General features: G+C 39.9%; 1 protein-coding gene across 11 annotated transcripts in view; it reads right to left on the reverse strand.

Moving 5' to 3' along the window:
- The window catches only part of ANKS1B (ankyrin repeat and sterile alpha motif domain containing 1B), a 1,152,360-nt gene that overhangs the window by 139,602 nt on the left and 989,788 nt on the right, over nucleotides 1-22,970 (reverse strand). Inside the window, exon 1 of one of the 11 annotated variants that reach the window (XM_060025447.1) lies at nucleotides 12,595-12,610. The exons of 9 other annotated variants lie outside the window; for them this stretch is intronic. The gene's annotated coding sequence lies outside the window, so the exon portion shown is untranslated. Of the gene's footprint in view, nucleotides 1-12,092; nucleotides 12,344-12,594; nucleotides 12,611-22,970 lie in introns of those variants that run through there. One more of the 11 variants, XM_060025445.1, reaches the window with a different exon arrangement.

Consider the following 22,970-nt stretch of genomic DNA (forward strand, 5'->3'; position numbering starts at 1 on the left):
TTATATGGCAAACAGACATCTGCTTCGACTCCCTGCCTGAAATGATTTAAAAATTTTTGTATAATAAGTGATGGTTTGTATAACAGAATGTTTTCTAAAAACTAGGCAAAACTGTATGTCACTGAGAATATGAAAAGTGGAGAAATCAGAGGGCTGATTTCCATTTCACTTTCGGTATTTAAATGCCACAGTGATAACTGAACACTGTAAAGAGTCAAATAAATTACTGTTTAATTGTCTTGAAAATAGCTCAGGCCTTCAGTCCACAGTCAATAAAATATACGCCTTGCTTGTGGTTTACTCAAGACTACAGAAATTCAGAATCATTCCAGGTGGCTTTTATAGTTTTCAGGCAGCGAGAACTATATTTTATTGAATGCAGGCATTTAATTAGTAGGTATTATTAAAGCACAATTTTCCATATTAAACTATTTTCTATATAAACTAGCTTCCTGGTGTGCTGACTTGTAAAGACAGGGTTACCTTGAGTTCTCCCAAGAGACAGGTAATAACTCATTTTTGTCTCTGTGATTTCTGATTCTACAGAATGCATTCTTTCTGCTATCATCAAAAAATAACTTGTGAACAAATAATCTCCAAGAATTTTCTTATGTCACTGTCCTATAAACTAAATCTTTTAAGACAAACCTGAATCCTAACATTACCTATTGTGATATTTCTTATGCTACAAAGGAAATTGTACCATAATTTTGAATTATCCCATAGCTGATGTACTAATTACAGCTACTCTACCACAAAAGTGCAAGGCTCAACAGACACCTCTTCTCCATTACAGTATAAAATAGCCTTTTGACTTTTAGTTGAAAAGACTGTGACAAAGGACTATTAACTCAATGGATAACTTCTATATAATAATCATCCAAATTTACCAATATAAATGTCGGGAGGAAAATGAATTTGGAATAAGCATATACTTCACATGTTTCCTGGCATATACTAAGAAACATTCAAGCAAATAAATCCACCTGATTAAAAGCAAATATTGTGAACAAAATCCACAAAGAGTGGAGATTTTTTCCTTCCTTATTATGGAAATTTACTGGTTATAATACTTAAATTGCAAATCTTTTCTTTTTTTTTTTTTCTTTTCGTGGTACGTGGGCCTCTCACTTGTTGTGGCCTCTCCCGTCGCGGAGCACAGGCTCCGGATGCGCAGGCTCAGTGGCCATGGCTCACGGGCCCAGCCGCTCCGCGGCATGTGGGATCTTCCCGGATCGGGGCACGAACCCGTATCCCCTGCAATGGCAGGTGGACTCTCTACCACTGCGTCACCAGGGAAGCCCCCAGATCTTTTAATTGTAACTTTTGTTAAAAGATCTCTAACAACACACCATTGCTGATTATGTAACATTGGTGATGTGCAGCTATGATTTCTCCCCTCTGTACCAAAAGACAAAAAAAATAATAAATTTGGATAATGTTTTAAAATGACAATTCTTCTAAATCAACTGCTACTTCTCAGTGTACAGCTAGATCTCCTGAATGATTATAGTACGAGGAATCGCTCCCACAAGCGATATAAAGAATATCAATTTTCACAAAATTCAAACTTTATAACATATGAATGGACCCCACAGAAGAACAAAACATCCCTCCCAGAAGATGTACAGCATAATTAATCAGAAAGGTGTGGCAATGCTTTTGATTGTGATCAGCAACCTGGAAGGATTATCAAATAAACAATCTAGCTATTGCTTCTTTGCTAGACAACTGGTCATTCTTAGTGGCAAATATTAATAATGCTTTTGAGAAAGATTAGAACAAAACTAGCTTTGTGAACTACTGCACACTTTCTTGCAAATGCACAGTAGATAAATCAACAGTTTAATCATTATCAATACAGCATACTTTAATATATTGGATATAAACAATTGTCACTAAAAAATCATCTGCTGTGTGTTCAGATAAAGCTATAGAGATCTGCCTTGTTACCTAGCAACTGGGCAAGTAACTGCCATACTGCAAAAAAAAAAAAAAAAAAAAAAAAAATCCTTATGTTTTAGGTAAAGTGTGACCAAAAGCATAAGGGGAGGTATGTTTGGGATGCAATCCTAGTCGACCAAAATCTCCATAATTTACTGGTCAACCTTTGTGATATAACGGTTCATCTTCCCCTGACTATAAAAGAGTCTGTTACCATTTGCTTTGGTTAATAAGATCATTAAAACATTTTTACGTTTCTTGATAAAATTGTAAAATTAAAGATAAATCATGCTGAATTTTAGAGCTAGAGGGAACACTGGCTTTACAAATGAGGAGGCTAAAGTCCTGGGAGATTAAGTAGCTGAAAGCTGTGTGACTATACAACTTCTTAAAAAAGTAAATATTATGTAAAGTGTTTAGAACAGCACCTGTCACACTGAAAGGATTATGTGTGTTTCATACTGCTAATTTTTATTACTGATGGAGTTGGATCTAGAATTTGTTTCCTAATTTCCAGAACAGTATCCTTTTCATTAAGCACATTCCCTCCAAATATAGCAATGCTTTAAAATGTACAATGTACATCTACTATAAGCAAAAGCTATATTTTAATTGTAAAAGTATGTATTAAATAAAAATGTATATATAGATTCATTTTGAAAGAAAAAATTGAGTCTTCATAACTAATAAGCTATATATTTGTTTAAAATTAAATCTTTATCATCCTCAAATACAGATAATTGATGTGGTAAGAGCTAAAAAGCAAGTCTAAACCATCTTTGAAAGGCAGCACTTTACTGTGTTACTGTGTAGATCTAGAAGTATAAAATTTCCCATCTTTCAAAATGTTCCCTGACCTACATTTCTCACTAATTCATACCAAACATTAACCTGATACATTTATACTGAAAGATTTCAGACATCTGTCAGATTAAGAAGAGTTTACACTGAGCCTGGAGAGTCCACACACCCACACATCCTGATTAGTACATATTCATTATACATTTCCCAATATTATATTCTCTCTCCCTAGGTGATCTCATCCACGCATGTGCTTTTAGGTACCACCTATATGCTGAGCATCTTTCCCCTGGGTTTCAGGCTAGTAGAGCCAACCACCTGCTTGACATTTCCACATGGATATCAAGTTTCTTAGATTTAAAATGCTTAAAACAGAACCCCTGATTCCTTCTCCCAACACTGGCCCAATCTGTTCATCACCCACCCAGTTGCTAAGGCCAAAAATTTAGGCATCATCCATAACTCCTCCCTTCCCTTCATCTTTCAAATTAATTCATCAGCAAGACATCTAAATTCTGTCTCCAAAATATATCCCAGAGTCTGATTTAAGATGGCAAATTTAAACTGCCTCACAGAACTTCCCTTCCCAAATACCCAACAAAATGTGGAAAAAAAATAGTAAACAGTATGAAAAAAATACCAACAGTAACCAATCAAGGAAAGGAACATAAACAAATATAAACAAACTTCAACACTGGCAGCCAAGGAAAGAAAGAGAAGATTCTGGAGCAGGATGAAGAGGCACAGTGTTGCTTGATTCCCAACCCTGTTCTCACTGTCCAGACAGTCAACAAAACTCTGAGAATTCTCAGTAATAACCCTGAATTTAGAGAAAGCACACACTCAGTGAATATCCTTATCTGTTTCCTCTCTCTATGGAGGAGTGATGGAAACATGTGAAATGAGAAAAAGGGAGCAAAGGGCTGACTCCATGGAACTGAAGACTCCAGGGCTGCCCACTGTGATAAGGAGACCCATGAAGTCCTAGGTTACCTCCAGGGTAGCTGCCAGCTCACATGGAACCCTTTAGTTGATTATAAAAAGACTGTCCTTGGTATCTCCCACCTACCCCTTCCCAGTTTGCTGAAATGAATGCTGATAACAGGGACATTCTGCAAAACCTGAGAAGGCAAAGCCCTGGAAACGTAATCAAGGCTGCACAGGGCATGAGCTACCTCTCTCCACGATTTCTACCTCCCTTGGCAACTCCCTCCCACTTCAGAAAAGTGGACAGGTCCAGGCAGTAAAACATAGCTCAAAGAAAAAAATCAAACTGGTCCCCCAAAAGGTGGGAAGTGATCTAAGGAGTTACTTACACCATGTCTGGGCAAAGCTCCCCAAGCACCAGCCGGATGAAAAAAAATAGCAAGGCAGATATGCAAGGAAGGGAGGAAGGAGGAAAGGACAGAAGGAGAGAGGACGAAAGGAAGGAGGGAGAGAGGAAGGAGGGAAGGGAAGAATATAAAATGCAAGGGTCATAGCATGAGGAAGCAAATCTAGAATAAATTTATTCAAATAAGAGGAAGGACCTCCTCACACAAACGTTCTACTACAGAAGAATGATTTCAGTAAAAACTGAAGCTAAAGACAGAATAATGAAACAAATGAATGAGATGAAAAGAGAGATTGTGGACCTAATGAAACTATTTAAGGACCAAAGAGCATCATTTTAGAATCAATCAATAAATTAGAAACATCAAGAAACAGAGTAGACACTTCTGAAAATGGAATTACTAACACAGAGGAAAGGATTGACATAATCACTGTGAATGCTGCTGAAAATGACAAAAAGATTAAAGTATAAAGAAATTAAGAGATATGGAAGAGAGACAAAGATGATCCAAAATAAGGATAATTGATGGCCCCAAAGTAGGTAACAATACAAATGGAATAAAATGTATAATAAAAGATATGATACAATGTCAGCAGATTTAAAGAGCACATTGTATTGCAGAAAATTCTGACACAGAACATTCAACAAGACATATCCTAGCTATGCTACTGAACTATGAGGATGAAGAAAGAATTCTTTGCTATCCAGGCAGAAAAAGCAAACACCTACAAAGGGTGGCTTCAGACTGCACAGTAATAGTGAATGCTACTCAACAATGGGGTAATGGCTGCAAAACTATAAGGGAAAGAGAGCACAACACAAGAATATTATACTCAGCCTCAATGTTGTTTCAATTATAAAAGTAACAGAAAGATACTCTCGAATATTAAAAAAACAAAAACAAAAACTCTCAGAAATGCAGTAGCTACAAGTCTTTCTTGAAATAAGAACAGAAAGCAATTGACAATGACATCTAGGCAATTAAGAGATGAATCAAAGAACTTATTTAGAAATGGAGAAGCTATACTAAAGGACTGGGAAACACTGGGTCTATTTGAATAGAAGAATTTATATTAAATAAACTTAGTAATTATGATTTTATGATTACATAATAGCAAGCATTACAACATGATCAATATAAATTAATTAAAATTATTAGCTGAGGAGAGGAGATGGGTGATAACGTACTTAAAGCTGGAATATGTAGTTTAAAAAGCATAATAATTGCAACCCTGAGGTGGATTTACTGTAAAGCTACTTAAGCTTCAAGGCCTTTCACCTACGTGGGTGTTTTGTTTTTCGCTGGCCCTGGGGGTGGTCACAGCAAAGCATTCACATGATCATGTTTTTGTAAAATATACTCTGTTTTCTTAAAGAGGAGTCCCAACTTGTAATAACCTTCCTACAAAATCTCAATCCACTCCTGCTCAAACCTCTTAACATTTTTCATTTCTCTTAACCATAGCCATTTAATAACCGTTAATCATAACCATTTCTCTTAAACATAAAGGGAGATCTTTTAGGAAATAACTTGTAGGAAGGAGAACTTTGTTTGAAGTTCAATAATTATTTAGCTTTTCTTACTTCCATTTTTTTATGCTGTTAAACATAAGAAAACAAATTTTAATACTTTTTATTTAGAAACAGCATCTCCAGTATGATTCCATTATTGCCATTACCATAAAAGTATCAACATTTCTTTCTATTCATGCATCCATCTACCAATCCCTCTGTATATATGCATAGAAACATGCCTTAAATGATATTAGTCTAATGTTAAAGATGGTTATTTCTGGGTGGTGGGGTTTAGCGTAATTTAAAAATTATAGTATTTTTATTATGTGCATCGCCTGAATTATGTCTTATGATCAAATATCAAAATATAAAAAATAATGTGGTGATAATTTTTCCTTAAAAAATGCCAAGATATTACTTTGGATGGTGAGAACTGTGAGAATTGTTATTTTCTTTTTTGTATTTTCTTATATTTGTAGAACTTCACAAAAGCTTTTCACAATTTGATACTCCGAATCTTCCCACAGCTCTTCTTTGTTAACTGTCACTACCCTAGCCCAAATCTCTATCAATTCTCACCTGGACTATTATAATAGCCTTCTATGTGGTTCCTCTATGTCCGTTCTGCCTCTGGTTTTGTCCAGTCTTCCCACGGCAGCCAGTGTATTCTTTCCAAAGGTAAAGCTGTTGTACTTCTGCTTTAAATCCTCCATTTGCTTCATGTTGCTTTTAGAATAAAACCCAAACCCTTTGCCATGACCAGCAAGGCTGACCTGAGTGGGCAAGGACCCAGGCACACTGTACTGCTCTCTGTTACCCAAACATACTGTGACTGTCCCCCAAGGGCACTTAGGTGAGTGGGTACCTTTGACTGAATGCTCCTTCCCCAGGTTTCTCTGCATGGCTGGTTCCTGCTCACCATTCTCTGTTTGATGGACACCTTCTTAGTGAGACCTTCTCTGAACAACTTTTTAAAAGTAGCATCATTCCCCTCCAGAACACCCTCAAGCACTTCACCCTGTTATATGCCCTTCATAGCACTTACCACTGTCTGAGATCATCTTCTCCATTTATTTATTTACTTGTTTTGTATTAAACTTTCCCCATTAAATATCTGCTCTACAAAACAGAGACCTTGTCTATTCTGTTCATCATTATATCTCCTGCCCTAACAACAGTGCCTTGAAGACAGTAGACATTCCGTAAAAATTTCTCAAGTGAATGAATTGAATACACACAGATACTGTTTCTCAAAGGGTTGTGTTGGCAAATCTCTTTTAGGTCAGTTGTTTAGAATTCAGAATGCAAATTCCTTCAACTAAGCCACAGTATAAACAATAATTAAATATTAGCGTTAGAGCCCACGAATGTCTACTGGGCTAAAATTCTGTATATATGCAACAAAAATTCTAGAAAATAGATTCTAGAAAATAAAATTTTTTCTAGAAAAATTCTAGAAAATTCAACAAAAATACTAGAAAATCAACATGATGAATTATCACTGGCATAATATACAATTTAAAAGAAATATTTTAATTTATTTAATATGAACAAATTACAATTATTATTTATCTTTCATATTGGTGGAGACATTTATGGATATTCTGAAGGGGGCTTCAGGTCCATTTTGAAGGGCCTTAGAGCTTCCCGGTCCTGGTTTTTTATTCATAGAACTTTAAAATTTATAGATTTCAGCTCCTTTGATAACAGACATAACACTGTTAGCACCCTAAATACTTATCAGCCATGACTTGGGTCACTGTATCAAAAACATAAAAGAGGAAATAACAGATTTTCTGGAGGTTTTAGTAATGAGAAACCTAATGAAAGGGATTAAAGAGATTATGTGATTTGAAAGATACCTGAGCTAAGAGCAGTGAATGAGAGGAGAGAAAAAGTCAGTGATGAGTGGTCAGGAAAAGAAGGGGAAAAAGTTCCTTCTGTTAGCTACTAGGAATTTGCATCTTCCAAGACAGCTTGGTTCCTATCTGGAATAGTTCTGGGGATGTAAAAGGAGGGAGAGCCAGTGTGTAAATAATGTTGAAACTTGGGAGGGACTATTTATTTCTAATTTGAAGCTTTGTACCAAATTTGGTTTGGCATGAGTGTGTACGACTGATCTACCAGTAGGGTGAAAAAAATAGCATCACTCATAACAAGAGTACCAACCAAGCCTTGGGAGATATTTAGGACGCAATGCCAGACCTTTCATTCCAGAGAGAAAGCTATACTACTAGAAAACAATTTGAACCAATTATTTTTACACTAAATTGACAGTTAAGACAGAAAAAAAAAAGTATTAAGAGCCAAGAGATGCTGCATATGGTCTGCACATCTTTTCTGAAGAAATGAATGATGGAGCTAAAGAGGAGCAGCTTATTTTTACAGTTACATTTTGTATTTCTGGAAGAATAACTACAAAATGGTCATGATTTCTAAACATCAGGAAACGAGACTTTTATGAACATTACACAACACAAAACATACCACCTGCTGCAATTACGACTATGTGCAAGTCACGCTCAAGCCTTAATTGAAACCAAAAACAGACCATAAAACTTACAGTTACAAAAAAATTCTTCTAACTGAAATGTGCTCAAATAGTCTTAAAATACAATTTTCTCCTGCCAAGTGTCTTAGTTTTCACAGGGTCATAAAACCTAGCCCTGACCAATGTTATAAGACCTACAGAACTGAGTACCACTTAAACATATGGCCAAGCAGTGCTGAGACTGTGCTGGGGTTGCCCACTGATTTCTGTATGCTTCAAAGGTGGCTGTCTATAGTGACAGAGGGGCTGGAACGTGGTAAACATGGGTATCTGGACAATCTCAATGCAGCCATTGATTTTCCAGAGCATGTTCTTGTGGTTAGTCTTGTGAAGTAAGTAATTTCAGTTTAGTTACCTTAATTCCAAACCCAAAAGAGACGTATCCACAAAAGCCATTTATAGAAAAATTCTGTTTTGAGATTCACCTAAAAACACACTATAAAGCATTTAGTAACAGAGGGGATCAGAACATGCAGTTTTGCTTCTTCCAGATCAAATCCTGTATTGATCTTCTCTGCACTCCTTCCTATCCCCATATGAGAAAACTACCAGTAAGTCTTTGCTCTGTAAATACCAGAATCGGGAGATACTGCCTAAACATAAAATTTTTAAGGGAATTAACTTTGAATTTTCTTCTAAACAAACTATTCTCACAGTTTTTTTTAAAGAAAAAAAAGACTCAGCTTAATCATAGTTTGACTTCTAAAAAAACCGTCTCATGATTTCATGGAGAGAAAGCAAAAATCAGATGAACAAGAATGGTTTTCAGATCACACTAGAATTATAAGAAGGCTAATTTTTACATGAAAATTCCATCTACATAAAAATAGATTTCTGGAACAATGCATTATTGACAGATATGTGGGAAGATAAATGCATTCATGTAAATGTTCTTTCTCAAGCAAATTATTAAATATATTGACAGCATTGCACTTTGAAAACAATCATTTTAAAGAAATCAAATATTAATACAAGAGTAAAGACATCACAGCTAATGTACTCTTTCACTTAAAGAAATACACATGCAACACTTTTTCCAAGGCTTACTGCTATCCACTGCCATTAAATTCCACCGCAAACACTTATGCTTTGTTACTGGCTATTGTCCATGAAAGGAAAAAAAAATAGGTAACCAATAAATAAATCTGGTTTCTGTTCACACTTCTGTTAATTACTGGTGGCTTATGGAAGACCTTGTACTTTGATTACTGGTAGTGGCACTTGTAAATGCTAAATCTGAATTACTGCTATAAATCCAAAATGTATAAAAATCAAACATGCCTATGGTAATACAAATGTTTTACTGATGACCATTAATGACTTCAGTCAAGCAGATCTCCTAATTAATTTTGCTAATTGTTCATTCTTCCTGGGACATTAACTGGCTTGATGGATATTAATGTGACATATGTTGACATTAGCATCTGGTTAGAACTAGGGACATCAGTAAACTCTACCCGGTGTTTATACAGACTCTGCCAATGCTATAAACACTGATAATGCCAAAACATTTATTTCAATATAATATTTAAAGAACATGTCTGCCTTCCATTTAGAGAAAGGATAAACCTGCTTCAAAACACATGGTGCTCAAAAATCCTCATTCAATGAATGATGCAATGAGTATGAGTTAATAATAAACTGGTAAACATTTGCCAACATTTAAAAGAGGACAATAACATCGCAAATGATTATTGGGAATGCCTTTCCTGAACAATGTCTGCTAATTTTTACTCTATTTAGAATATGTACAGTAACTTTAAACAAATATTACTATTTTAAAGAAAGCCATTCCCTAACATTTCAGACCAATTATACCATACGCAGTAAATTAACAGAAAAGAAATGTATCAGAATTCAATACATGTATACAAATTTAGTTAAACCTGCAAACTTTTAGATTGATACTAACTGTCCAGTGATTATAATTTTAAACTGCTGACAAATAAATGTACTTACAAAGTTTTGTTAAAAACTAGTTACCCCCAAATATCTTATTAAATATTGTACCATGCTGTATCTATATTTCAAAAGTATTTTAATGGAGATTTGATCTCCAAGTAGAGGTGAGATACTTTGTTCTCTTTCTCTGGTCCCCCTTTGGGGAACTGTAATGATACAGAGTCGCTCATTCCTAATACATGGATATATTATCACTCTACTGTCACTGATTAAGAAGAAAAATATTACTTCTACTAAAAGTGCCGAAGTGCTTCAAGCAAAGTAACTCTAATGCAGTAAAATTAAGTTTTGGCAATTAGCAACTGTAGGAGGAAGTTCCTATCCTTGAGCAAGGAGCACTGACTCGTCACTGCTTTTATCCAACATTATTATTTCCCCCTGCATTCTGAAGTTAAAAAAGTCTTTGTAACGATGTTTTTTAAAATACGTCACAAAGTCGCCCCGGTAGCATGAATCTGTTTTAATTTCATTTGTACCAGTTACTCTTTTCTCCGCCATCTGAGTCCAGGAGGATCACTGCAACCACACCAAGCACTATTCAGGACTGACAGGGTGGAATGACAGAATGGCACACTTGTGAAGTCTTTGCAGTGGGACAATGCCAGCACCAGTCATTATAGTCTATTCTGTCACAGAGCCATCGACACCACGGACTCAAATAACCCAGACACCACTGGCATCTCCTTGCCCAAGCTCATCTGCTGAGTACAAAGAACACAGGTTTGGAAGGAACCTCTGGGAGGTTTCCTAATCTCCTTTTCTCTCTCCCTTCCAGCTCCAAACAAGCTCAGAACTGGCTCCAAACTTCAACGTGAAGCTACCCTAGTGTAAAGACTCCCAGAGAGATTTATAGACTCCTTTGGTAATTGTGTCAACGTTGAGGAAAGTCTTTACGTTGTACCTAAATTCCTCACGTTGCCTTTCCATGCAAGAGTCCAAGTAGCAAGTATCCTAATCTAGTAAGTGTTTAAGAATCGTTAAGGACCCCAAAGCTCACATGCCTTCGATCTACCCATATATGTTGGGTGCTTATCTGCAGCCTGGGGGCTGAATTTTTAGCCTCCTAAAACTAACATCTCAGTCGCTCAGGGAGGAGAAATGATAACTGCAGCGAGAACGAGCCTTCCTGGACAATCTCTGAAAATGTAAAGCCTTCCTGAGCTGCCCATTTGTTTTAAGGGCTCATGTTTGTAGGTGGCTGGTTTTCTTGGAGGGAAGCAGCAACGACAAAAACCCCCAAACCGCGGCGGTGGCAGCATCCTTATAAAAACAACATCTTGTTTGCCTTTGGCAAGTTTTAGCCTGGAGTAAAATTACACCCAAGTTGCAACCACCGAAATTGGGATTTCAATGGAAATGTTGATCCGACCTTCACGAAAGCAGCAAATTGCAGTCTTTGCTGCTCTAATACAGTTCGCCAAGGCGTAGAGTGGTTAAGTCCAAGCCCACTTTCCCCTCCGATTAATAATGTATAAAAAATACGAGGAGAGAGGGCACGCTCAACAGCAACCCTTCCAGGGTCTGGTTTTCCAGCTACTCCTCAAAAGTGATTCAAAGCGCACCTGGAAATTACATGGATTGGTGTGGCTTTTTAATACTGAAGACAAATGACCTTTGGAAAATATCTACTCGTGAAAGTCAAACCATTTGGAAAGATATCCGGCAATTTACCGCTTCAAACTCCTTGCAACCCCGAAGATGAGGAAAGGAAAGGGAAAATGCGCCCAACCCGAAAGAGAAAAGCAATAACCAAACCATGTTTTTTGAGGGGGAAAAAAAACCAAAAAAAAAAAAAAACCCAAAAACAGGCCCACACAGTGGAGACCGCCAGCCTGGCTGCAACAAATGCCCCGGCAACCCTTAACGCAGCCTTTCCGGATCTCCGACCCGGCTTCCTTTTTTTCTCCCGCAACCGCATCTTGGAAAGCTGGGGCCGTGGACGGGGTAGCCGTACCCCACGCCGCCCGCAGTCACGCCGCTACTCACCCGAGCCCCTCGGCACTAGCGACGGCAGCGGTCGCGGGCTGGCTGCGAGCCGGGATCCGCGAGGGCTGGCGGGCTCTGGCCCCCGAGGACGCGGACATGTGGCAGGAACCTCCGCTCCCCTAGCCGTTGCCTCTGAGCATCTTTCTGGGCACCCCAGCGAATGGGAGCCGCGAGGCGAGGGCGAGCGCGCCGAGGAACGGGGCGGAGAGGCGCCGAGCCTGGCCGCGCCGCGCCGAGCGCCGGGCTCTCCCGGCGAGGTCCCCGGGCCCGCGTGCGCGCCCCCCGCGGCGCCCCCCACCCCGCCGCGCGCCCTCGCACGCGCCCGGCCCCACGCGGCGCGCGCCAGCCCGGGAGGCGGCGGCGTCCGCGGCGGCGGCGCGTCCTCCCCCGAGCGCGGTCTTCAGGGCGGCCGGCTGCGCTCTCTATTGTTCTGCGGTTGCCTCCCGGGGGTGGGTGGCCGGGGCGGGTGGGAGGCGTTGGCTTAGTTCCCGGGAGGGCTTACCAGTCAGTCGGACCCAAAGTGCGAGAGCGACGCGGGCTCGGGCACGGCGCGCGGGGGCTGCAGGGCGCCTAGCGCCGCGGGCTGCCGGCGCGCGGGGGCTTCCTCCTCCCGCACTAGGTCCCGCTCGGCGCCCGGCGCATCCTGTGTTACTATGGATATCTCGCTCTTCGCCGCCCCCTCCTCGCCCTCCGAGAGGCCGCCGCCAAGGCAGCAGCCAGGCAGCTCCGCCGGCGCCCAGGTGACCAGCTCGGCGGCGGCAGCGGCAGTGGCGGCTGCCGCCACTGCCGCCGTGGCCGCCGCTGGGCACAGGAAGAGGAAGATGGGGAGAAGGCAGGTTCTGCTCTGTCCCCGAGGCCACCTCGAGTTTCCTCCCACTAACCAAGCTGCTTCGAGTTCACGACGCAGGAGAAGCCACAGCATTCCTCAACTTGGGTGACGGGTGGTGGCACCACCCGGAGCCACTAGCGTTCCAGCTGTTCTCTGAGGGCAGTGATCGGCCCCCAGCAGACTTGGAGGGTCGCGGTTAAGATTCTGAGTAAGATTTTGATACGATTCAAACACCTCTCCCCCCACCCACAGTTCCCACAGAAGTTATCATTGTACTGCTACCAACAGTTGTAGAAACTAACTTGGGCAAAGGTTTCTCTTCAAAATTATGCCAATTAAATGAAGTGTAATACATCTGACCTTAAATGACAAGGCCTTTCTCCTTTTTTTTTTTTTCGGTACGCGGGCCTCTCAATGTTGTGGCCTCCCCCGTTGCGGAGCACAGGCTCCGGACGCGCAGGCTCAGCGGCCATGGCTCACGGGCCCAGCCGCTCCGCGGCATGTGGGATCTTCCTGGACCGGGGCACGAACCCGTGTCCATCGGCAGGCGGACTCTCAACCACTGCGCCACCAGGGAAACCCCTCCTGGATATATGTTTTTAATGCCAATAGTGTTTCCTTGCCATAAATAAATAAAAAATAGTATGTGGCTTACAGACTGCTTAATACCATAACATACAAATAAACATATCTGGCAACCCACACACTTCAGTTCCTCGTTGTTTCAACGTTCCATCCAAAAGCGTGAGTTGCCCACTTAATCTGGGATACGAACCACAGATTCCCACAGAGGATAACCAACGTTTGAACACAAGGTAACAGCACCCAAACAGTTTGTGAAAAATAGGTTGCAATGAAGAAACTTTACATAAAAGTACTTAAGGAAATGTATGACATGATGAACTCCAAACGGTTCTTATAATCAACCTGTTGTTCTGGGCACATTTTCTTTCTAAACTTTTTGAATACGCGTTTATTGTCTCAAAACCAAAGAACAACGATTTTGATCAACTGCAAAACATCAGACACTGAAATAGAAATGTTAATCGATTTTTAAAATAATAGGTAACGTTTACTGAGCACTTATTTGCCAGACATCTGTGAATTATCTCATTTAATTCTCACAGCCCTATGAGGTAGGTTTTATTATTATTCTCGCTTTACAGATAAAAAAAGGTTTAGAGAGATGTGCAACTATCAGTTATGGGACAACATCCACTTTCTTAAGCAAGAAATACTGAATGTCCACCGTTTTGTCTACTGTCATGTCATTGTCTGCTTTGGTGAAGTTCAGGGCAACAGTATCTGAAGCCACCCCGCTAGCAAAGGATGGGGCTAGGATATAAACTCATGCCTGTCAACCTCCAGAGTGTGAGCCCTTAGCCATATGGAAACTATTTCTCATTTCCATAAGGGGTTCATAAAGCTTTTTGATTTTCTGTCTTACACCTATAGAAAGCGAAACAGGTTGGGCATGAGCTGCCTTCTTGACTGGTGTACTCCTGACTGAACATGACCTGCCTTCTTGCCTGGGGCATGTTCGGATGTCTGTTTTCTGAGATCAGCAAACTTCTGATGGGTTGGGAAGTCAGGCCATTCAGTTCTATTTCTCACTCTGCAACTGAAACACATGTGACTTGAGGTGGAATAGGTGTTTTCTTAGTTTCCCAATCTTGGAAATAACCAAAGAATGACGTTTCCCAATAACCAAAGAATGCCTTCCCAAAGAAAGCATCATTCTCTTTCGATATTGTTCTCTGGTAACAATATTGGGCTATCAGAGATGTCATTTATTAGTGATGAACTGCAGGCTCTTTAGAAAGGAGTTATGCTAGCATTTTTGTATTGTGTCGAAGCCTCTGTACTATAGAATAATTTGGGGCTGTAGGCCATTTTGTGTCTGAAACACCTTTAGAGAATGATGGAAATCTAATTCCCTGTCAGCATTTGTGCCTGACTAATGAAAACTCTTCTTGAGGGAACTGGGAGGGAAAGCTGCTGTCCAGAGCGGCTGGACATTATGCTCCATGCAGCATAATCAGCTCACATATGAAACACTGTAGTCCTGGAAATTAACTTCAGCATGGCAATAATGAAATTTGGTGATGACCTCCAGGTATGCATATTAAAATATAAAGTTCTTTTCAGTATAATCTCCTACTGGTTGGAGTCAAAACATTGCATAATTCACAGAAGAATGACTTTTTACTCTCTGGCCTACTTATAGCTGAAATTTTAGACATTTTTATGTTCTAGGATAGCATAAAGGATGTAAGAGATCACCTTCTAAAACTCTCTCATATTGTAGAAAAGGAAATTGATACTTAGAATGGTTAATTCACTTGCCCAATGACCTAACCTAACTAGAAGCAGAGCAAAACCATGAATTTTTGCCATTTGTTCAGACACTTAACCATGATACTATGGTTCTCCAGGATATTCAATGTCAGAATTATTTTTTCCTTCAGTTATTTTTTGCTAAAAATCAGTCAAGTTCCAATTTATGTTATTTAAAATACAAATGATATATAATCTTGTGTTCTTTTACTTGGAGGGTATCTACTGATCTTTAGTACTCTGGTTATATTAAGTAATACATTGTTTCTTGAAAAATGAGACAATTTAGAAAAGACTCTTATAGTGCAAATGCCCAAACTCCCTATAGCTCCAGCGAAATGTAAAGCATTCATTCCATTACAGGTCATCAGGATTGCAATCCTCCTGACATAAACTTCTTATTTAAGAGTAGCAATTTTATATCAGAAAGGACTAACATTTGGGATTCTCCAATCTGCGTTTAAAAAATTATCCAGAAGGCCATGTTGAATAGTCTAGTCTCAGAAAGTCTAAAGATGGTGGTAGCATTTCAAACAGATACATAAAACACTGATTTGAGTCCTCTGTACAGATTTAGAGGAATAGAATTATAAATGATTTATTCATTGGTTTGGAGGTAGTACTATGCAAATAGTTAAGCTCCCGGCTTTGGAAACAGGACAGTGGGTTCAAGTAATGGCTATTCCACTTGGTAGTTTTGTGATCTTGAGTAAGTTACTTAACTTTTTCCAGCTTCACTTCTCCACTTTGCAAAATGAATATGATAATAAAGGAAATGACTTCACAGAGTTGTGGTCAGGAGGAAGTGAGATTACCCGTGTAGGGTGGTCTTTCTGATGTGCCAATTTGGCTAGGTTATAGTCCCCAGTTACTTAATCAAACACTAATCTCGGTGTTGCTGTAAAGGTATTGTGTAGATGTAAGTTAAGTCCGTAATCAGTTGACTTTATCTAAGGGAGGTTATCCTGGATAATCAGGTTCAATCAGTTGAAAGGCCTTAAGAGCAGAACTGAGGTTTCCCCAAAGAAAAGGAAACTCCATCTGTGAACGGCAGTTTCAGCCCCTGCCAAAGAGTTTAAGCCTGCCCTTCCTGAGAGCCTGCCCTACAGATTTCAGACTTGCCTAGCCAGTCCTCACAATCACATGGGTCAAGTCCTTGCAATAAATCTCTTAGTATACACCTCCCACTGGTTCTGCTTCTCTGATTGAACCCTCACTTATACATGTTGTAAAGAATTAACTATAGTATCTGGCACATAAAAAGCACTCCAAAAATGTTAGCTAAAATGTTTTTGTTTAAAAACATTTCTTCAACACCTCTCACATTCACAGCATTGGGATATGCACTCTGATAAAAATGTCTTAGAATTCTGAGATAGAATAGGGATAGATACCTATTACCTTCAATGTTAGTAATCCCAACCAGGAAGGGATTTAATGTTTGAGTAAAATTTCCAGAAAAACAAGGGAAAAGGCCAACAGGGTTGATCATTCCATCCGGAGCTATGTGGAGGAATCATGTAAATCTAGTATGAGGACGGTTTCTTGGGTTAGGAAGACAATGAACAAAAAGGCAGGCATTCCTTTTTTGATTGACCTATATAGATTTAGCACCTGAAACTATGAAGAAAACTGATCTTCAATCATGGGATTCCATGATGTAATAGATTCATCTCTGACTGTTGGTCTTAAGCCAACTAGAATTATGTACTTAACAGAACTGCTTTGAGATTCCTGGAGGAAGAAATATTCTTATATTTAAGAATATTAAAGCAAAAGATCTTTCTTGTCTCAATGTTAGCTTATCTTAGTATTCTACATTATTATATTTTACAGGTTTTAGTTTGTTTTGAGCATTTTTTAATTTTATTTTTTATTGAAGTTCAGTGATGTACAATATTATGTAAGTTACAGGTGTACAATACAGTGAGTCACAATTTTTAAAGGTTATAAAGGTTATTTGTAGCTATTATATTGGCTATATTCCCCAGATTGTACAATATATCCTTGTAGCTTATTTTATACCTGATTGTTTGTACCTCTTAATTCCTTACCCTTATATTGTTTTGAACATTTTTAAGCAAAGGGAAAAATACCTTAAAAATACCATGAAAAAAGCAGGCATGGTACAAACCTACTTAAATAGACGCTGCCTCTATCCTTCAGAGTTATGATTCCAAGCGTACAAAACTTAAAGCTGGAAATACCTCAGCTCAGTAAACCAAGTCCAGGAAGGCTGTCTCAGATGTAAATAGGATTAAAAGGTGATGAAGAGGAGAGAGAGACTGAGAACCTTTTGACTTTTTATTAAAGCTCTGGTAACTTAGAATCAATCCTACCAATGAACATGTTTTAAATTGTGTATTTGTGTGTGTATTTGCTAGAGAGAGCTGTCCTGTGATCCTTTATACCACACTAGTGATTTTTTAAAATGGTAGTGAGATAAAAATACTTCTCATTATGCCAAGATTCACTGAATGCCTATGATCTCCAACACTGAGCTGGGTGCTCAGGGATAGGAAGATAAAGTAGAGATGGACTCTAATTTTGTGGAACTCTTTCTCTGGGTAACTCCTTTTGGAAATCCTTATGGATTTCAACTAACATGTAACTTACCCCAGGAAAATTTGAATACATCCCTTGTCCTGCACTGGCCTAGACAAAATTCTTTTTTTCTCATAGTAACTTTGCTTCTTCTAATATAGCATTTATCTTTTTTTTTGGTAATTATTTGTTTAGTTATGGATATTCTAATAAGACTGCATGTGATCAAGGACCTTGCTTATGCGATAATTTATGTTCAGCTCTTGACCCCAGATAGGCATTAGGTGAATATTTACTGAACACTTGAAAGAAAGTTTGAGACATTGAATTTTAGTTGCTTTCCAAATAGACACATGCAGAAAGCAGACAGAATATAAATCTGGAGCTGAGGAGAGAGGTGAGGGCAAGAAATATGATTTGCTATCAGCTAATTCCTGGTAGTTGGAGGGCCTGGGAGTGGAACTGTCATCAACTAGAACCACGTGTATAATTACGAAAGAGAAGGTTTGAGGTCAGAACTCTGGACAGCCCACATTTTCCATTTTACACTGTGTGATGATACATGGCCCGCTGGCTAGGATAGAAAAGTTTCAGGAAACCTCACTCCCAAATAAATCTTTTTAACCGCGTGAACAAGTTTCTAACAGAAAGATATTTCAGAACTAAGCTATTGTAGAGATAGGAGCACTATGAATATGGATTTATAATCATGATATTGTGGAATTTTACCTTCTAATATGTGGAAAGTGGGACTTTAAATTTTGTAAAAAAAAAAAAATTGGTATGTATAGATAGAGGGCATGGCACGTGAGTCAGAGAGAAAGATTCTGTGTAACGGCAAAGCGACAAAATCAAGGAGTTCCACAAGAGGTAAGCGTTAGGGAAGGCTCTGAGTGGTGTTTGGGCATGCGTAGCTGTTGGCGGTGTGTGTCCACTGTAGAAGCAACGTGGCTCTCCCTTATACTCAGCGCTTGCTTGTCATTAATGAGACACGTAAGGCATAGGCCGACTTCCAATGCTCATAGATTTTATTACTTTTATTGCATGATCATACTTTTGCTGTGGAAAAATTCCTTTATTTGGATAGTAAATTTAAAACAACTTATAGACTACCTATTAACCATGGGCATATTTACAGATCTAACTACCAAGCTAACAACCCAGAGCAGAGGAGACTTTTACACTTTTTCCTGAAGGCAAGCAGGCTTGGAATCCAGGGGGAATGAATGTAAACACTGAAGCCCATCTGCCAGGAATGTTCTGCCCCAGTCTTCTGAATTAGACCTAGGGACTTCTTTTGGATGCTAACTACATTCAAGGCCTGAGCCGCATACAGCTCCACTGAGCCATAGCTAAGACATTCGCTTGCAGACTTTGCTTACAAGCAGCCCCTGAGAATCTGTCTCAGCCGCACAGCACAGGTGTTAAGTACCTCATCCTTCTAACAACACCTTTAGCCAACCAAACAGCTGTGTACAACACTGGCAGCAACTTTCAAAGTTAGCTATGAGAAGACAATGCTGCAGTAATCTGATGTGGGCGTCTCTTTCACTAAGTGGCTGTACATTCCCGCTTTCCCAGGACAGCTCCCTTTAAATGAGTCAGACCATGAGATCTGATTTTTTGTTCAGAAAAATATGGTTTACAGCATAGTGGAGACTCGTAATTGGAGACCTTAAGGAGGTAGTATAATGTACAGAAGAAGGCTGTGGGCTCCTACCTGAGTTCAAGTCTGGCTCTATAATTTACTAGTTGTAGGCTCTAAGCAAGTTGCTAACCTTGGTGCACCTCAGTTCCTGCATCTGTAAAATAGGGATAATTGTTCTTTAAGGATGTTGTTTAAGGATTAAATGTGTGCACCCATGTAAAAAAATCTACCATAATACCTGGAGCACGATAATTATTTAACCAAAGAATTAAGTTCACTCTAGTATTAATTCATAAGCCTTCAGAATCAAGAGGCTACTCCAACTTATCAATTGAACTAAATAACAAAGCTCATTCCCATAGCACCTTCTGGTGTGCTCATCAGCTGTGTAGGTGAAGAAGCGCCCACGCACCTGAGAGTGGACAGTAACTTTTTGTACAGTAGACTCATAATAAAGTTTCTTCCCCCCACAGGATTTTGTGGAGGGGAAGACAGCCTATCATTTGGTGATTAGGTATGTCATTATGCTAATTCTGTAGTAATGTACCTTAGGAGTACTGAAATATACTAGAGGGACAAAGGGAGAAAGAATTACATAATACATATTAAAATCATTATTTTAATACTAGTTTATTTAAAGATTAATTATATCACTATATGGATTATATTAATATTAATATAACAATTATATTAACATTAATTATATTAAAATAATAATTTTGGGTTGGAATAACTGAATCTTAGGATAGGAAGGTATGGTTGATATTCACTGTTTTTTCCTGCTTAATACCCAGTCCCTCTACTTTTGTTACCAACAGTCTGATTTTTCACTGGGGACCCACCTCTCCAGTCCTGAGCCATGAAATTCTAGAAAGCCCTAGAAGATCTGACCATGGAGAGGACCTGTGATCCACTGGCCTAACAACGGGTTCCATCACTCAGCCACAGTAGTATGTTCAGGGAGGGTCAGGACCAGAACTGTACAGGAAACACTGGGAAAGAGGGGAACTCTTTTCACTGACATTTCTGAGCTGATGACACAGGCATTGCTAGGGTGCTGAACTTAATGTCTGGAGCTGCCAGCGTCCTTCCTGTGGGGAAGGTCTGCCCGAGAGTGCAGCCAGTGCAGAGGGAGCAGAGTGGAAGTATGGAGTGAGAGACTGAAGGATTCCAGTGAAAGCATTCGAGGCTCTGGATGCAGTCTTGCCTGAAACCTCTGGACTTTATCTCTTTCGTGAACCAATAAATTCCTTATTTTGAGTTGGGTTTCTGGCACTTGTAATTGAAAGTGTACTGACTTCCTTGGAAGGGAACTTAAACACAGTTTATCTCAACTTCCCATCTGATGTTTGACTCTTCTCTATAACTTCTGGTGAACGAGTTACTCAAACAAGACTTGGACTCTTCCAGTGACAGGTAGCTCATTATCAACTGAAGAAACCTATCCCATTGTTGGGGCTTTTACTCCGACGAAAGTCTTCTTAAACTAAGGGAGAACTTCTTTTCTGAAACTTTTGTATAGTTACCATTTATTTTGTACCTACTGGGGGGCAGGGGCCTTCTGCTATGTGATGCTAACAAATGTAAAATTTATTATCTCATTTAATTCTCAAAACAATCTGATATAAAATGATTTTGGAAGCCACTTCAGAAATCCAGGTGAGAAATGATACGGGGCTGAGGTAAGGGCTGGGGGAGGGGGTGGGGATAAAGTAGATAGGGACGGATCTGGAGATACAAAGGTGTAGCATCTCAATGACCTGGTGGCTGAATGGAGGGTGAGGGCAAGAGAGAAGGTAGAGTCCAAGATGACTTCTGGATATTAGACATATGGCGAAAAAACAGGGAAGGAACAAGTTTGTGTGGGGAAAGATGAAGGTTCTGCTAGTTACCTAAAGAGGTACTATAAACCAGTGGGGCCAATACTTCCAAGGGCATGGGACAGCTCTATAAATTTTTAAAAATTTTAACAGAATCTGAATCAGTGTTAATCAAGAAATCATCCAGAACAATTTTTGCATAGACTTGTGTCACATGGGTGCAGGTCAGAATAACACGTTTATGTTCAACACTCAAGATCAGGTTCTCCCTTCTCTCTTCCTGCCAGCACCTTGGGAGGCAGAGGAGAGGAGCCAGAGAACTCAGCATGAGGATGCAGCAGAGTTTGCCTGAGCCACAGGGGAGCGGAGCCTGACTTTGAGGTTCTGGAGCTAAAGAGAAGTGCATACCTGTGGAAGATGTTTCTGGGAATGGGAAAGAGACAGGAAGGGAAGAAACATATTTCTTATGTACCTACTATGTACTAGGACTTTATATGCATTACCTCAACAACCCTGGAGGGTTGTTACTATTATTCTATTACCGTCTTTTTTCTGGATGAAGAAATTATGGAGGCTCCGAGAGGTTAAGTAATTTTTCCAAGATCTAACAGCACTGGAATTGAATACGGGGTGTATGGCTCTGAGACCCATGATTTCTTCTTTATGCCATGCTGTCTCCTTAAAAAATGATCAGTTATAAGATATTTTCTAGCTGAAAAAATATATTCACACACTCTCTCAATTAATCCTCTGAACAGCAACCCAGAGGTTAGTATGGCTAATACTGTTCCTGTTTCATAGATAATGAAACTGAGTCCCTGAGAGGTTCATCGATTTGCTCAAGGGCACACAGATAGTAAGCAGCAGAACCATGGCTGGAATTCAAAATTCCTAACTCTAAGCCTCATGACCCTGCAGCTACTGCGTTAGGCAAGGTGCTATGAAGGGGGCTATGTCAGAACAGTGACTGACACCAGCTTTGCTCTCAAACATCCCCTCGCTTGCAGAGCAGTGCCCAGCCTAACACGTGGTGGTGGCGCTGCTGTCACCCTCACTGGCTCCGGAGGAAAGAACCCAGCATAAAAGGAACGTAAGCTCCCAGGAGTTTCTGACCAGGTGTGGGTGGGGGTGAGGAGGGGCAGAAAGCCCCTCGTGGAACTTGCGCTCACCCCCTGTCTAATGAACACTTAAGTGGGGTTTGTAGTGCCAGACTGCGAAAATCCATTTAAGCTGCTAGGTCTGTACACCTTCTGCACTGAGGGGAGGATGAGCCCTCGTACCCCTAGGGCAGAAATGACTCTCTGGGTGGAAATAAAGTGGGAAGCCACATTAACTCTTTCAGGCCATTAGGCTATCATTTAGTAAATTACAACTTTGCACTAAATGGGTCCCTAGTGGATACGGAGGGTGAGAATGTTCTAATTTGCATTTTCCCCCCTTTCTCTCAGCTGCTTTTTCTAATTATGATGTAGACCAAGAAGTTGTTTAATAACTGGTTTATTCCAAATCACTGGATGCTCCTGTAAATATAAATAATGCTCTTACAGATCTGCTCTATCGAAATGTATGAAATCAAATCTATGCCTAACATGGGTGTAGAGGGGTGCTGAAGCCCAGCCTGGCCTACAGGACTGAGGAGTGACTCAAGGCACTGAGACATCCCAGCTTTTCAAGTTCTGAGTTAATAGAAGGTATGGGAC

This window comes from Delphinus delphis, chromosome 11 (assembly GCF_949987515.2).
Source record: "Delphinus delphis chromosome 11, mDelDel1.2, whole genome shotgun sequence".
Taxonomy (NCBI): Eukaryota; Metazoa; Chordata; class Mammalia; order Artiodactyla; family Delphinidae; genus Delphinus; species Delphinus delphis.